The following is a 15,925-nucleotide window of genomic DNA, read 5'->3' on the forward strand; positions in this document are numbered from 1 at the left end:
CATGAAATGCTGCAAAAATAAATCCCAGTGAATGAAAAACTGAAGTCACCTACCCTCTACAATTATACTACACAGGTGTGTTTTTTTTTTTGTGCTCCAAACCTCCAACAGAATATATTTACTCAGTGTATTTTTTTAATTAAATACACTAAGTTAACATTGTTTCTACACTACTACCCAATAAAATGAAATCAACTCGCCTGTGAATATCACAAATATTTCTCTACATTACACCTCAGCATCAAAATGTTTTGCCTGGACTTGCTGCAATTTATACCTTGCTGACCATAGAAATCAAAGCAAAAACATTTAAAATGCCTTTTCTTTGGTTTGCTATGATTCAGTTTATACAAAGCTTAATCTGGAGAACACAAAGAGTGCTAATTTTCCTTCAGAGTCCGAATCCGCCCTCCTATTTGGTGCTGTTGTGATTGAGGCCAGTTCTGTCTGCATTACCAGTAAATGCTCTGCCTTACTTCAAAATTACTAAACGTAACCTAGGGATTTCTGGATGTGGCAGCAGAGGGAAATTAAACCACTCTGGAGCCACCTTCAGAACCATTTACTGACCTCCCCTGGTCACGGTGCAAGGATCACTGCTTGCTCTCCCCTCTCCTCTGCCAGCTGCATGGCTCGGCATCGCTTCTTTGACTTCATTGGTCTGAAAGGCTCCAAGTACAACCCCAAGTCCCTTATTTGTATGTATGCTGCTATACCATAGGCACAGTAACAACAGAAAGCATTGCTGGAGTAGAAAAATACATGTAAGTGACACTGGCTCAGACAGGCTTAGAATGTGGAAGTTGGCTTAAAAGAGCTATAACTGGATCTTCACTCGATGGTATCTCTTTGAAGCCTCCAATAACTAAAATTAATTTCTAGTTTTTAAATGCAATGCTCACACTGTAAATCCAAAGAGCAGAGGTAATTGAGAAAAGTAGTTTTAGACAGAAACCTCACCTCTGGTGAAAAAGCAGCACAGCCTAGCAAAGGGACAAACAAATTATTCTAAAAGATGAGTTTTTTAAGGATCTCATGTACCCAGACATGTAAAATTCGCATTCAAATCATGTATTTCTGAAAACCAAATATGTGAATTTCCTTGAAGGTATTTTTGGAAGATAGCATTGCAATCCTTCAATACGACAGCCCACAACAGAACCTCCTTCATTGGCGTTACCAAAACATGTTTTGTTACACTGTGCAAATTGCTGGACTCTCAATGCAAGTTACAAGTACCAAAGCCAAACACTGATCCAGGCTAATAACTCTCAACAACTGAATCGTATGGCTGCTGTTACACCTAGCAGAAACCTGCAACACCGATGTGCTCCAAAGGTCCAACCCTGACTGAGGAATGCTCTCTCTCAGGAGAGCACAGAAGCGCTCTATATTTCCATGCATGCGTGCAGTAAAGACAAGGTCTTAAACCCATCGTGGTGTCTGGTTTCATAACATATGCCCTTCCTTATCAAATGTCATTTGTATTGCCATGCCTGCATCTGTCTGCACAGATGTCATCCCATGTAATGAAGCATATGGGCTTAAGCTGACATTGTTTGCAAACAGGAAGAGCTTTTGGCAAGCGGGATTTAACATAAAGCGTTCTGCAGGCTGCCTCTCTTAACCCATCTTTGGTTGGCTCCTCTGCTCAGCTAGGACTGGTAGGCTACTTTCGGAGAGGGCAAAGAGCCAACCTAACAGATGGGCAGAAGTAAAGTCATGCCAAAGAACCAGAATGTGCATCTAATTTGATAATTAGAGGCTGAATTTCCCCTTAGAAATATTGCAGTTGCAGTGCACACCAAGTTTCCAAGCTTAAGGGCAAAAGAATATGCTTCAGTCTATCCAGTTGCGGGTTAATTATGAAAAAGCCAACAAAAAAAAAAAAAGCCATGAAAGAGGGTGGAGACCAACCATGGGCTCCAATCATGCAGGATCAGTATTCTTCAAGGAGAAATGAAATAGAGAGAAGGGGAAGAAAGTAAGATTAAGCCTTTACCCTGAAATAGCTCTCCACAAGGGACACCTGAAAATCTTGGCCAAAACAGCTCTGTGGCCTTGCTGAAAATAATTTATGCTGAATGGAGATAAAAGCAAGGAACTGATGGCCACTTTACAAAGCATTAAACACAGCTTTCCTGTCCACAAGGAATAGCCAAGCCAATAGCTAGTAAAAGGCAAAGGACAAAGAGTGTTTATGGCTCAGTGGAAATCAAACATAACAATGTACACACATACTTGGAACCATCGACAATTACTGTCTTGGTTTTGATATACAGTGAGACAGAGCTGTGGCTACTAAAAGAAGTTAACAGTACAGGAGAGAAAGCTGAGGACCCGTCTGAAATTCTGCTTCTAACATTTGACAAGTTTTCATGCAATAATAGAGCGGTCCCTTAATTATTCTAAAAAGCTCTGTTAAAGCAGGCTCTTCTCCTCCCCACGCATCTTTTTCCCTTCCCCACCTTTCTCAAGCCACTTTCTTCAGCAGGGTGAATGCCAAAAGCCATGCGAGACACAGTTGGAAAAAAAACATTGCTCTAATTCATTTTCCTCTTTCCACTCTTAAAGTGACTCTTTATAGATTTACACTCACATTGACGCTGGATGGAAATTAGCTCTCAAGCTCTCATTCACATCTTCAGAGCAGAAGAATTAGCCACAGATCTAAAATAATTTAAAAGTGATAGCTGCTACACGGCTAAAATCACATGCACTGCTTTACAGACCTCCACTGAGACATCTTCCTCTGAAGAAATTTGTCAATGAAACTTCCTTTGTTCACCTGTCAAATTCTGGCGAGCTACTTCCCGAGTATAGCATGAGACTTAACTGGGCTTTTGTTTAATTACTACCAAGACAATGACGCTCAAATGAAGAGCATAACATCAGCAACTGAGTGAAAGCAATCAATTAGGATGCCCTTGAAGCTGGCTTTCAAGTGAAAGAAAGAAGCTACTTGTCCTGTGGCCATAGACAAAAAATTAAAAATATAAATCTGTCATTTGCTAAAATAATACATGGTTCTAAGAGGCAAATAAATTAAATGACAGGAAGTGCAAAGGAGAAGCCTCATTATGAAATAAGATCAAGATTTTACACCATAGTGCAGCTGCCACAGCAGAATTAAGTTAGTGGATTAACATGAATGCTCGTGACAAACTGGTGCAAACTCTTCTGTTTAACTCTGCCACAGGTGTCATATTCAGAAAGAGCCTAAATGATTTAATAAATGAAGCAATGACTTCACAAAGAAAGAAACAGAGGCCATGGAAAATTTCAAGTAATAATTAGTTTCTGGGTTCACTGCATTCTATCTGGCATCCCAAAAAAATGGAATATGAAAAAAAATAAAAAAATAAATAAATCTGAAGACTTGATTCTGAAAATTCCCAAGCTTAGTACTATATTTAAATATAAAAACACAAAAGGAGCTAATTCCTGTTAGATAGCGGTAACACACAAGTTGATGTGAAATCCTTACAGAAACATCAATTGGCAAGGCAGCAGCTGCATTTGCCAAACCAAACAACTCTAAGCAGGGTGGTAAGACCTAAATACAAGCCTAAGGACCTTCATATTCACCTGTTACTTCACTCCTTCCTTACACTGAGGATTGCAAACTCACAAACATTATAGGCAAATACACACCCTGACAAGCAAACAGCATCTATTATTAGAAATGGCCTTACACACATACAGAGGTCCACTAGAAATAAAGATCATCTCATCTCCAAAGTTATCATGAAAAGAAAAAGAATGTATTTGGAACATACCTGAAACCAGACCCAGAACCCCCAGACCCATACCTGAACCTGGACCCAGAGTCTGCCACAGCAGCAAGGGAAACCCATCAGAAAAAGCCCTTCACTAACAGCACTTTTAGACAGAAAATAAGACTTACGCATAAGGGAGAGAAGCAAATGGCTGAGGAGGATACACACCAATGACAAAATGTCTGCCCGTGGTCTAAAGAATGCGAGAACATCCCAGAGGAGATCTCACCACACAATTATGAAAAGTCCATCTTGCTTTTTGCTTTAAAGCCTCCTATCTAGATGTACCTTTTGCTTTGATAAGTAAGCAACTGCATCTGAAATCCAGCACAGTTATACTCAGTGTCCAGATTTTTCAAGCTTAACAGTATGAGATTATGCTAAAACGAGACTATGCTAAAACATATATTTCAAAATTAGAAGAGTTCAGCCCACTTCCTACTTTGTCCCTCACCTGCAGGCAGATGCTAAAAGTTGAAAACATGGAATCAAAGAATTCTCACCTTTTGAAGTCAGGTTTGCTGCTTTCACAGTAAGTAACAGAAATCTCCTACTTGTTTTATTAACAAAAGCCAGAAGGTCTCCAAAGTGCCACCCTAGATTTGAGCCAAACATGACACTGTGCACGTCACATACTTATTTTTTCAAACAAAGTTCACAGACAAAGGGTTATCAATCAAACAAAAGCACTTTCCCCACGAAATGCCAAGAAAAGTAACAGAGTGGCTGGTTAGAGCAAGTAAACAACACAGTTCACAGGATTCGTATTGTCGAACCAGAGCTATCACACAGGTGAGTTTACCCTTCTTACCGATAAGCAGACATCTAACAAACTGAAAACAATCCACCAAAATACCCACACTTTGATGCAATACGTTGAGGACCTGCTCTCTATTGACTCCTGGAAACTGAAGTCATCGGGCTCTGGCACAGTGAAGGACACTGCTCTTGCAGCACATACACCACACCAAAAAATAATAATACTTTAAAAGTAGGACTTCACAGAGAAGGAACAAGAAACTATACAGATAAACAGGCCATTTAGCTTTTTGTACAAATTACCAAAGAACACCGGTTCTAGACAGAAGTAGTATTATTTTTCTCAGCCTGTATGTTATTACAATAGCACATGCCATTAAACAGAAAATCAGAGAAAGCATCAGTTAGGAAGTTATTTTAGAGAAAGTGAAGAACGCGGAGAGGAAAAAAAATCTCAACCTGAAAATATATAATTAAAGTAAAACCTTCATTACAGAAATATTATACCGGTGCCTTCTGAAAGAGATTGTAAAAATAATGGAAAAAAAACAGTGAGACAGGAAGCTTAAACACAGCTAATCTAATGATGCCTTTCATAACACAGGAAGCAAGCACGCTACCAAAGAGATGACAAAACCAGAGATTATTTGAGGTGTTTACTTATTCCCAGACACGGCTAAAAAGTATGCGAAAGGAACTCATGTTAAGCACATCAATCTTTCTGCTAGAGCTTTTTGTTTTAAATCCTAGCAATTGCCTTTGTAACTAATGAACCTCCAGGTTCAACATAACAGCGCCTGACTTTACAACGAGTGCCAAGAGTTACTGACTGCTCTCATGTGCTCACCTTTGGAAATGCAATTTCCTCTTACAAATGGATGTCCTGATCCTGCAAACCTCTGCTCGTGCGAATGCTCTGCTTTGGTCAGCAGGGCTGCTGGTCGTGCTGGCAGCAGTGGGGCCGATAAGCACCGGTCAGAGGCTTTGGGATGCCATGCTCACCGGCTGGGCTTCCTGCTTGGGGCTTATCATGATGCCACCTTCCCAGACGTGTCAGATGTATGAGGTACCAAATACATTTACTGCAGTCCTGAATAACTGAATTGCATTTTTCCCCTCTCCTAGAACATAACTTAAGGATTGCACTGGCTTCTCTTGCATAAGACTCCAAGCCACTTTTATCTAATTATGCCACTCCACAACTATCTCCAGGAAAAGATCTGAATTTAAACTAACCAAGTCTCAGTAACTATGCCTTATGGCCTACCTGGTGAGAGGAAATGAAACACAGTTATCATCACGATCCTGGCAGGACAAGGAGAGAACAATCAGTGTTCAGTCCTACCAGACACAGCAATTGGGCGTCCTTTTGTTTTTAATTTCCTTTGACCTTAGAGCTTGTCCTTGTAAAGTTCTCACTGTTGGCAAGCTAAGGCATCTATGTTTACATAAACTTGGTACACAAAGTGCTTCCACATTCTTGATAATGTCTTCTGTGCACACTTCCATCGGCTTCTCAGAGCTACCACTCACTGCCATGGTCCTTCCGTCAAGAAGGGATGGAAGTACACTGACTACCAAAAACATAACACGGGAGACTTAACACACAGCCTTCAAGGAAAATACATGCAGACAAATACCGCAGTTGATTTCAACTTGTCAAATTCTCCGACATACAGAGCGACCATGTCATGCACACATTTTTAACTCTTGATACACCAAAACTGCAGAAAGAAAGTTTAGATAGTTTATGGACAAGTCAAGTCACTGTTTTTCCAATGCCAAATGCAACAACAGGTACGGAGATGGGCAGCACATGATGCAGTCACACATGGCCTGCAATAAACCTGGTCACGTTTGGGAAGATACAAATTAATGGTTTTCACTGGCTGACAGAACTACAGCATCCGAGTCATGTTATAAATCTTTCTGTATTTCCCTACCATGATGGGGTAAGAGAGATACCGTGTTTAAAACAAATAAACAAAAAAAGCTTCAGTCTCTTTTCCTAACAGGTGAAGGTTTGCTACATAAAGACTTCAAACATCCGACCTTGACAACATTATTCAGAACTGACTCTTTGCTGTTTGGCACTTTGCACAGTCCCTTACACTGCAGTGAGCATTTGACATCCAGCACTGTCGGTTTGTTAGGCTGGTCAAATTCCTTTAGCTTTGACCTTTGCACACGAAGATAGCCATGCATGCCAGCAAAATAACTCAGTGAGACACCAGCAAGAAGTATCTGCATTCAAGTCATCATGCACAGTTCCCATCTCCATGGGATCGGTTTAGCACCTTGCTTAATGCATGCTGCATTTAGACCCGCTGATGCATACGGTACTGATGAAACCATTCTACAAGCACCAGCACAGCTTGAATCAACCTGGCTTGGGCACCACAACCCAAGACCATCATTGACAGGGCGAGAATATAAATGGGGGAGCAGATATATGGCCTGTCAATTATCTCAGGATAAAGCAAATCAAGTGCATATCAAAGTACAGGTAAAGAAGTACAAAATATTGCAAAGGAGGTGAGCTTGTCCAAAGGGACCTGGACAAACTTGGTCCACATTAACCTCACGAGGTTCAACAAGTCCAAGTGCAAGGTGTTGCACCTGCATCAGGGCAATTCCAGCCATAAGCGCAGGCTGGGGGAACTCATTGAGAGCGTTCTGTGATTCTACCATCATAAAGCTAGAGCACTGTACATTTTTTCTCACAGAGACTTAAATCTTTCACCAAATGCTCCAGTGGACTGTCTATTTTAAGATTGTCCCCACAGCAAAGTTCTTGGTATTCTTGAGAAATTAATATAATAAATCATATGGCTCATTATCAGAAGTTTTTCATGGTAAACAGTCTAGATTCTGTCTTAATCTCATACAATCACTCTATTACCAAAGAAGGGTATTTTTCAACACTGAAATTTTAAATATTATTTTATTTTCATTCCCCTGTTTTAACTTCTCTTAAAGGCACTCAACAAAATCAACACACATTACATTCTCAAAACTGTGGCCACAGCGCTCTCAGGCTGTGGTGAGCAGCCTGTTCAAGACAACCATCCACCACCCCATTTTTCCATTCTAAGAAACTACCTGAATAATTGAGGGTTTCCTTTGCTGTCACTGTCATAGCCTTCATTGCTCTGTTTGACTGAAACATACAGCATGAAGAGACTAGGAAGCATATTTCTTCTGCTTCCACCCAAGGTTAAAAAAAAAAAAAAAACAACATTGTAAGTCAACAGTAATATAAGCATAAAGAAAGCAAAATTCAGAGGGATTTAACAGTGGACAGTATTTTCTGAAGTAAGCTGAATACCCCACTCATATAACAATTTATTTGCACGGAACTTACTGTCAGAAGTAAGCTCAGGCAAGCTCACAGTCTTGCCACTCATGAATATTTTAAAGTAGTACTCTGGAGGGGGTGGAAAGAAGTGCAACATTTCACAGCAGCATGCAGAGAGTTAGCGGTACTTGTCAACTACACTAAACACATAAGGCTAACATGAAAGTACAGCTCCATATGAACAAACTTGTATCGTAACACTAGGTGTAAATACTTAAGTAGGAAAGAAACCTCACACAGCATCAACAGAAGCTGACACTGCTGACTTACCATAGTGAAATGCCTTACTGTCTCTTAAGCATACCCAGCCCTTTTTAGACATTTTGACAGATTAATTAGTACATGGGTAACAAGCTTCATACCTAACTCAGGCTCTAGGAAAACTGTAAGAATATATCGATTTCCTTGTATAAACCCATTTGTGCATCAGAAGGAACAACTGGGACACCGTTAGGCAAGGTTTCATGTCTTCTGAAAGCAAACCCTACCCAGACCAACCATGTACCCTTTCAGCAGTGAAGAGTCGCACAAAAACATACCCTACAAAAGCAAAGAGGTTTTTTTTCTTTCTATTATTTTTTTTCCTACAGTTCATAAATTTCAAACTAGGCACAAATGCATTTTAAGGCACCAAGCTATCCAGGGAAACATGGACACATGGAAGAAAACTTGCAAGACAACTCTGTCACTGCTCTTCTCTATTCTCAGAAAGAACCACAACAAAGTGGGAAGCAGCAGCATGTAAGTAGCAATAGTGTGATTTAGCATTCTCTGCTATCACAGATTCCCACAACAGTCTTGGCAAAGTTGCAAGGAATCACAGGACCTACACTCAAATATGTCTACATGACATGTTTATTTTGTAAGCAGAAACTTGCCTTGTCTACTCTCCAGTTTGAAACTACCAGAGCTCTTGAAGCTCTGCTAATATTTCTATCTACCAGCAAAAGACTGCATTAGCCATCCCCTTAAGTTAGCAGCCAACTGCTTTCCTGGTAAAGTGACCAAAGCATTTTCTGAAACAGACTGAATCTTCACAACACTATGAAGAATACAAACAAACATCCAGACAACCTTGTAGCTCCAACTCCCTTTAAAGTACGCCAAGCAAGCAAGAAAGAAAAAAATATACTAATAGTTACTATTATTTCAGGTGCCCCTTTTCCAGGACCTTTGAAATAAACTTATCAGCTGATCATCTGCATTCTTCATCTTGTGGCAGTTCTGCTCACACGAAGTATTTTGGAAAACTCTTAAGGAAGAGTGCAGATTTTCTCAGAAATCTCTCTTTTATATATTTGGGGCAGGACTTTCAAGGCCTGTTCCAACTAAAAGCATCAGAAAATTTACTGAACTTCAACATGTGACAAGTTAGGCCAGTGAATATATTACTTTTCCTTCTTCTGTCCCTCCATCCTGGTGAAAAACAGGCCCGAAGTTTTGTGTAGAAATCCCTTTACACATTGCCGCACCTTTAAAGGATCTGAGGTAAGCACTGCATATCGCATACACAGAAATTGTGGGGTTTCCACTACAAGTGGGATACAGTTTTGCACTGAAAGAATAAATGAAAGCACTGAGGGAAGGGGTCTTGATGAAAATGTCATGTACACAGGATCTCAAAGACAGGATCTGGCTCCTATGAGTTGAATCTCTGATGGGCAAAGCCCCCTGATTTTGCCCAGGCTTGTCCAAAAACCTAGCTCAATTAACATCATCAATAAAAAGCTAAAGGCATTTTATCTACAAGGTAGTGAATGCCTCCTCTCAAAAGAGGGAGTTCCATGATAAGAGCTAATCTAAAAAACCCGAGGAATGCAAAGTATTTTGTCAGTTGTAAAAACACGACAGAATTGCACAAACGCAAGTTAAAGCAACTACTGGTAACCTCACACTTCTCCTACCCAGCCAACTGACCCCGGGTGAAGGCCCGACCAGTGTCCACTGGGTAGCTACGCCTTGAACTGATGGAGCCCCAAAGGACATCAACTTTCTTGTACCTTCACAAGCTATTTCCATTCACCTTGCTTTCCAAGTTCAGAAAGGCAGCACGAGGCCATCGTCCAAGTAGCTTGGGACATTTCAGTGGGGAAGTCAGAAAATCCGTTCCTAATATTTTGTAGAGAGCTGCCAGACAGCCAGCAAGGCAGCTCATTCTGGTTGGTCAGGTCACCTAAAAGTTGCAGAAAACCATGTTTTTTATCCTTTGAGTTACAGTATAGTTTTCTGAAATTTCTGTAGACAAAGCTTATCTGTGTTAACACCACACAGACACTAATCTGCCTACATGAGTTGATTTTTAGATGGGTCACACTGCCTGCTACTAATTTTTTCCCCACTTTGTCGTTTGCAAAAGTAACATTTGCAGCCTATAGATGTGCAAGAATTCCACAGCAGTCGGTACACTACCATTTGACTATATTTTCTTTGAAAGGCCCACTCACTGAGTTACACAAGACCTAGCTACATTCTGAAACTGGTCCCAGTGTTAGTCATCTGTCTGACTGTGACAGTCATTCAGTTGAAGAATGTAGAAATATTTGCAATAAATACATCAATTGGAAAGTCTTCTCTGTCCATTAAAGCACATACTAGAAATTGCTGATCATCAGATAACTGAATTGACTAGTAACTAATAGCAGTGCTCCTCAAATGAAGCCTGACTGACATTTATGTTCTTCCCTAAAACAGCCCCGGCCACAGCAGAGCATGCCTCAACACATTAAAACATGCTTCATTTTTATGAAAGAGTTAAAGTCACAAACAAGCTTTCTGTGAATCCTGATCATACACAAAAGCACAGTATTTCAATTCCACCTGCACTACCTTTAACTAGAGCCACCACAGTGGAGCATGGGAATCCATTACCCTGTTCCTAGCAGCAGCTTACCCTACGTCTCCAAAAGACATAAGAAACATCACACCAGACACTTGTAGCATGATCTGTCCTAAGGGAAATTTCTTAATCCCTGTCAGATAATGGTTGATTTATGCCCTGGAGCACCATAGTTAACATCCCTTCAGCTGTAGCTGTAACTGTTCCTCCCATCCCTACAAACAGTTCATTTTTCTTTTTTATCCTACTAGGCTGTTGGTTTATATGTTCTCCTTCAACAGTAAGCATTACTGTTATTTGTATTTAAAAAGTACATAACGATTTAGCTGTATTTTATATGCTGCCTTTCAAACTACACTTTACACCTAGTCAATGCATTGTACCAAAGGGTAATTATCACTTATTAATATCAAATAAGTATTTTGCACATATATATCCTACCTCCTCTAAGTGATAGCATTGACACAAAGTTACACTTATATTTTCAGTTCAACTTCATGTGAATATTTTTCAATCTTTTTCCTTTGATAGGAGATCATGAATTCAGTATTCCAGGTGAATTTGAACACTGGTTTAATAACCTCCTTCGCGTTATTAACACAGCATTTCACAACAACTGCGGTCGTTTTTTTCTGCCTGATGCTAAGCATTAAGGAGGTGCACAGGTTCAAATAAAATACTGTTAAAAGTCTTTCTCCCCACCTTAATATATAGTTAATTTACAATCCAGTAACATGAACAAGTAACTTGATTATTATTACCTCCAACATGCATATTCTTGAATTTATCAACATCATCTGCTGTGCTTCCCTTTTACCCAGCTTTCTTGGATTCCCTTTCCAGTCTTCTTCAATCTTGCCTAATCCAAATACTTTTGCATCATTAGCAAGTTTTGGCACACCATCATTCATCTAGTTTATTAGATCACCAACATACATGTTCACCACCCTCTTTTCAGAGTTGTTTCTACATCACATGGTAATTTAAGGTTTACTGACAAAAAAAAAAAAAAAAAAAAAAAAAAAAAGATGTATTCTTAGTCATAAAGGAGATCATTTCAGCTAGGTACCGGTGAAATAAACAGGAAAAGTACATTCTTTGAGAACTAGGAAACAGAGTTGCAACTTCAAAAAGTCTTGCATGGTGTTGAGCAAAGCTTGGTATCTAAACTCCTTACATTAGCAAAACACAAGAATGCCCCACAATACAGAACACCATACCGGGGTTGTAGGACAGTGTTCTCTCCAGAATATCACTCACTGAACATTTCACACATCTTTTCCCTGTGGAAAAATCCTTTGTTTAGAAAGCCCTCTCAGTATCAGTTAAATTCATGCTTAATTAATACTAAGTTTGTAGTCTCTTAGGTTGTATCTTCCTAGTTTTTTTTGAGAAGCTGTTCATTTATAGCTAATTATAACATGTACAACTACTTATTATGATAGCAATGATAGCAGAAAACATATTTTAAAACAAATGTGCATGCTTCTTTCCCATACTTCGTGCTGCATCATAGTCTTGCACCCTTAATTACAGACGACACTTCTAGCATTGATAAGTCTGACCTTGAGAAATGCTTTGAAGAGCATTCTTGAAGACTTATGTACTTTCCCCTGCATCTAAAGCCAAAAATACCAATCAATATTGCTCAGAAGGCATTGACTGCATTTGCATAGTCACATTACCTTCATTTGACAACCATCTCATTTTGGAAGTTCCCTAAGACTAAGCTAAATTCCACGATAGTATGCACTGAAAGTTGAAGATGACAAAATTAAATGCTCCTAATCCTTTGATCCTTCACACAAAGCCATCCCTGAATTCATGAAGTGTTTAAAAAATGTTCAATTGTATTTGTTAACAAATAAAAAACAGCAACAGATGTAGTGGAAATCATGCTCATCAGTTCAGAAGAAAAATATCTCAACCATGCTGCCTTAGAAGTATTGTTTTATTGATTCCTTTATTTCTTACATACCAAAGTACAAGGTGTGAAACAAGCATCCTGATAATGTGCACAAACCAAAAGTAAAGATGCAGTATAAACCTGTCTAAATCAACTTCCACTATTTCATGAAAGGGATGAAGACGGAGTCAACAAAACTCCCATCAAGCACCTAACATCAGCTTTCCAACACTTGAACATTCAACTCAGCCCTTGCAGACTCCAGAGTTCTCCCCACTCCCTCATACTTGCCAAAAGAAAGAGGACAGGGGAAGAGTCATGGGAAGAGCTCCTGCTCCAAGGCCTATTCTGACATTTATGAGGAGCCCCATCCCAGCAGAGCATGCGAGATGTCATCTTGTAGGTCACCTTGTCAGCTCCAAGCTCACTGCACACAAATCATAAGGGTGTGCAGGAGCCCTGAGCAGAAGCTGGGCACCCCGCAGGACAGACTGCACTCGCTTTTCAGACAAAAATTTCAGAGAATTTTGTGCAGATTCCTTGCAGAAGGACCAGTGGCACAGCGCATTACCAATCTCCTCTTCTGGAACTCCACAGAGGACAACAGGCCAAGGCGCGCTGTGCTCGTGATGGACATCAAAAACTTTTACAGCACCTGCTCTGCATAAAAATTAAGCTTTTATCAAAGTCTCCTTGTAATTGAGCTGGATACACATACACAAATATATTACATACTAAATATTATAGCCTAGCTCCTGCAAAGACTTGCATACATGTTTATCATTACATATATAAAAGAAATTCCATGGTTTCAAAAGCTGTATTTGTGAGGATGAATTAGAGCACACGGGTGAGTCTTTGCAGGACTAAGACCTATAAGCCCCTGAGCAGCAACATCTCCTGAGAACTTGCTATGATTTGCACATCACCAGCAGTTTATAACCCCCTCTCAGCTGGCAAACCCTTGCAACAGGGAAGGACTTGCTTCCAGCTGAGGAGCTGCAGTTAAAGTTCACTTCTTCTCACACTGCACACACCTATGCTAAAATTAAATCCAAATTAAAATGAGCTACTTGAGTACCATTTAATCAAACACAGCCTTGCTGGATATGAGAGGAAACAATGATGAGCAGGCCCTTTGGCTGTAGTGGTACCAAGCAAACAGAGAAAAAGGAAACAGCACAGTTACCAGAAGTAGGTAGGTAACTTTTTTATTATTATTAATAATAATAAATACTTTATTTAAGATTGGAAGAGCCACCGGTGGCCAAAACAATTTTCTAAGTGTGCAGGAGCAGATTTTTTTCATAGAAAGCCATTCCATGCCTATGTTGCGATAACTGACTCACGGGCTTCTGCTGGACAAGAACGACCAGGAGAGCAGTCAGGCATTAGCATTAACACTGATTGCTAATTAACCCCCACGACCAACACTGCTCCTCTTACAGAAGCATATAAAAGGCCTGCTTAAAACTGTTTGTCCAAAGCAGACACAAAACCTCAATTTGCTCACAGATCAGCCCTGCAGCCCTCCCCCTGGCCTTGGTCTGCACCACTGCATCCTCCGAGACTGCACGCTGCCAGTCCTGCTCTCAAGCTTGTTGCACACGAATGCCACGGCAGAAAGGCTCTGCCACAGATTTTGGGGACTGCCTTTTAGCTGACGGGCCGTTCTTTGAGTCCTAAGTTTCGCAGAGCTCCCAACTTTTGTATCGCGACCCATTAGATACACACAAGTGCCCTCTGCCTGTAAGCAGCTCTGGCACAGCCTCCCGAAGAAACCGAGAGGAGTTGAAGAAAGTCCTGCCAACAGCAGCACGGGGCCTACAGCTTACTTACATTCCTATAACATAACACACGCTTAATGCTGTGCCCCGTAACGAGGGCTGGATGTCAGCTACAGACCCTCGAGGGCAAGCACGAGGGCTGTCACCTGCGTGCCACGACACCCCTGGACAGCCGAGCAGCCCCATCAGGGCTGTCTCCCCCCAAAAAAACCCTCGTGATACAGAGGTTGGCAGGTGGCGGCGTGTGATGGGGGGGAGCCATTTTAGAGGCATGCTCCCCCAACTCCGAGGGGTTCCGGCACATAGCAGCATTTCTAGAATAAGCCAAGCCGGCAGTGGTTATCTACAGAGCTTAAGGAAAAAATATATATCTATATGTATTTTATATATATATATATATATATATATATAAAGCAGCAGCTTCAGGTAGAGGTATGCCTCCCAACTCCAGCACCAGGCTAGGTGCCAAAAACCCCCAAGAAAACTTTCTGGGCGGCAGCACGTTGCACCGCAGCGGGCACAGCCGGCTGGAGGGACGGATGCTCGCCACGGTGGCCGCACACACACCAAAAAAAAAGGGGGGTCTGAAAGCACCGGGACCGGGCTCCGGGACCCCCTCCCCGAGCAACAAAGGCCGCGGCGGGGCGGCGGGGGTGGGGGGGAGCGGCGGGCACCGCGCAGCGCCGAGCGCCCCCCGGCCGAGCCCGGCTGCGCCGCCGGCTGCCCCCCGAGCCCTGCCGCCCAGCCGGGCCGCTCCCGAGGCGGTGCTGAGCCCCGAGCCCTCGGCTCCTTACCTGCTGGGCGGCTCCGGCTCCGCGGCTGCGGGCGGGGAGCAGCGGCGGGGCCGCTCCCCGGGGCGCTGGGCAGGGAGAAGCCGCTCCCGCCGCCCCGGCCCGGCCACGGCGGGGAAGTTCGGCGGGGCGGCGGCGGCGCCCGGAGCTCCTGCTGCCGCCCGCGGGGTGCGGGACGGAGGGAGGCGGGCAGGGAGGCAGGGAAGGAGGCAGGGAAGGAGGGAAGGAGGCAGGCGGCAGGGCGGGGACGGGCGGCCCGCGGGGGCGAGCCGGAGGCGGCGGGGCTGGGGCCGGGGCCGGGGCTGGGGCTGGGGCGGCGCGGTGCGGTGCGGGGAGTCACGGCACAGGAATGCCAGGAATGTGGGGCGGCCGCTGAGACGTCGGGGACACGACTTGGGATTTCTTTTTCTTTTAATTTTTTTTAAAGACTCTCTCTCCCCCCCCTCCTCCTCCTCCTCCTTTAGGAAAGAGGAGGGCTGAAGCCCCCCCCGGAGGAGGGAAGAGGAGGGAGGAAGAGGAGGGCGCACGCCGCTGCCAATGGGGGCGGCTGCCCCGAGCAGTCCTCCCCGGGCGCGGGCAGCGCTCAGGGTTTGGGGCCGGCCCGCGGCGCCTCCCCGCCCCTGCTCCGCCTCCCCGGGCCGGCAGGGACCGGCCGGGACGGGCCCTCGGTGCTGCTGTGTGTCCACCCCCGGGGCAGCTGGGTGCCCCT

General features: G+C 42.9%; 1 protein-coding gene across 1 annotated transcript in view; it reads right to left on the minus strand.

Moving 5' to 3' along the window:
* The window catches only part of PTPN14 (protein tyrosine phosphatase non-receptor type 14), a 107,290-nt gene extending 91,783 nt beyond the window's left edge, over positions 1–15,507 (minus strand). The window contains exon 1 of the mRNA XM_082757477.1: positions 15,220–15,507. The gene's annotated coding sequence lies outside the window, so the exon portion shown is untranslated. The remainder of the gene's footprint in view (positions 1–15,219) is intronic.
* Positions 15,508–15,925: the final 418 nt, after the last annotated feature.

The sequence above is a fragment of the Aythya marila genome, assembly GCF_965140915.1.
Source record: "Aythya marila genome assembly, chromosome: 3".
Taxonomy (NCBI): Eukaryota; Metazoa; Chordata; class Aves; order Anseriformes; family Anatidae; genus Aythya; species Aythya marila.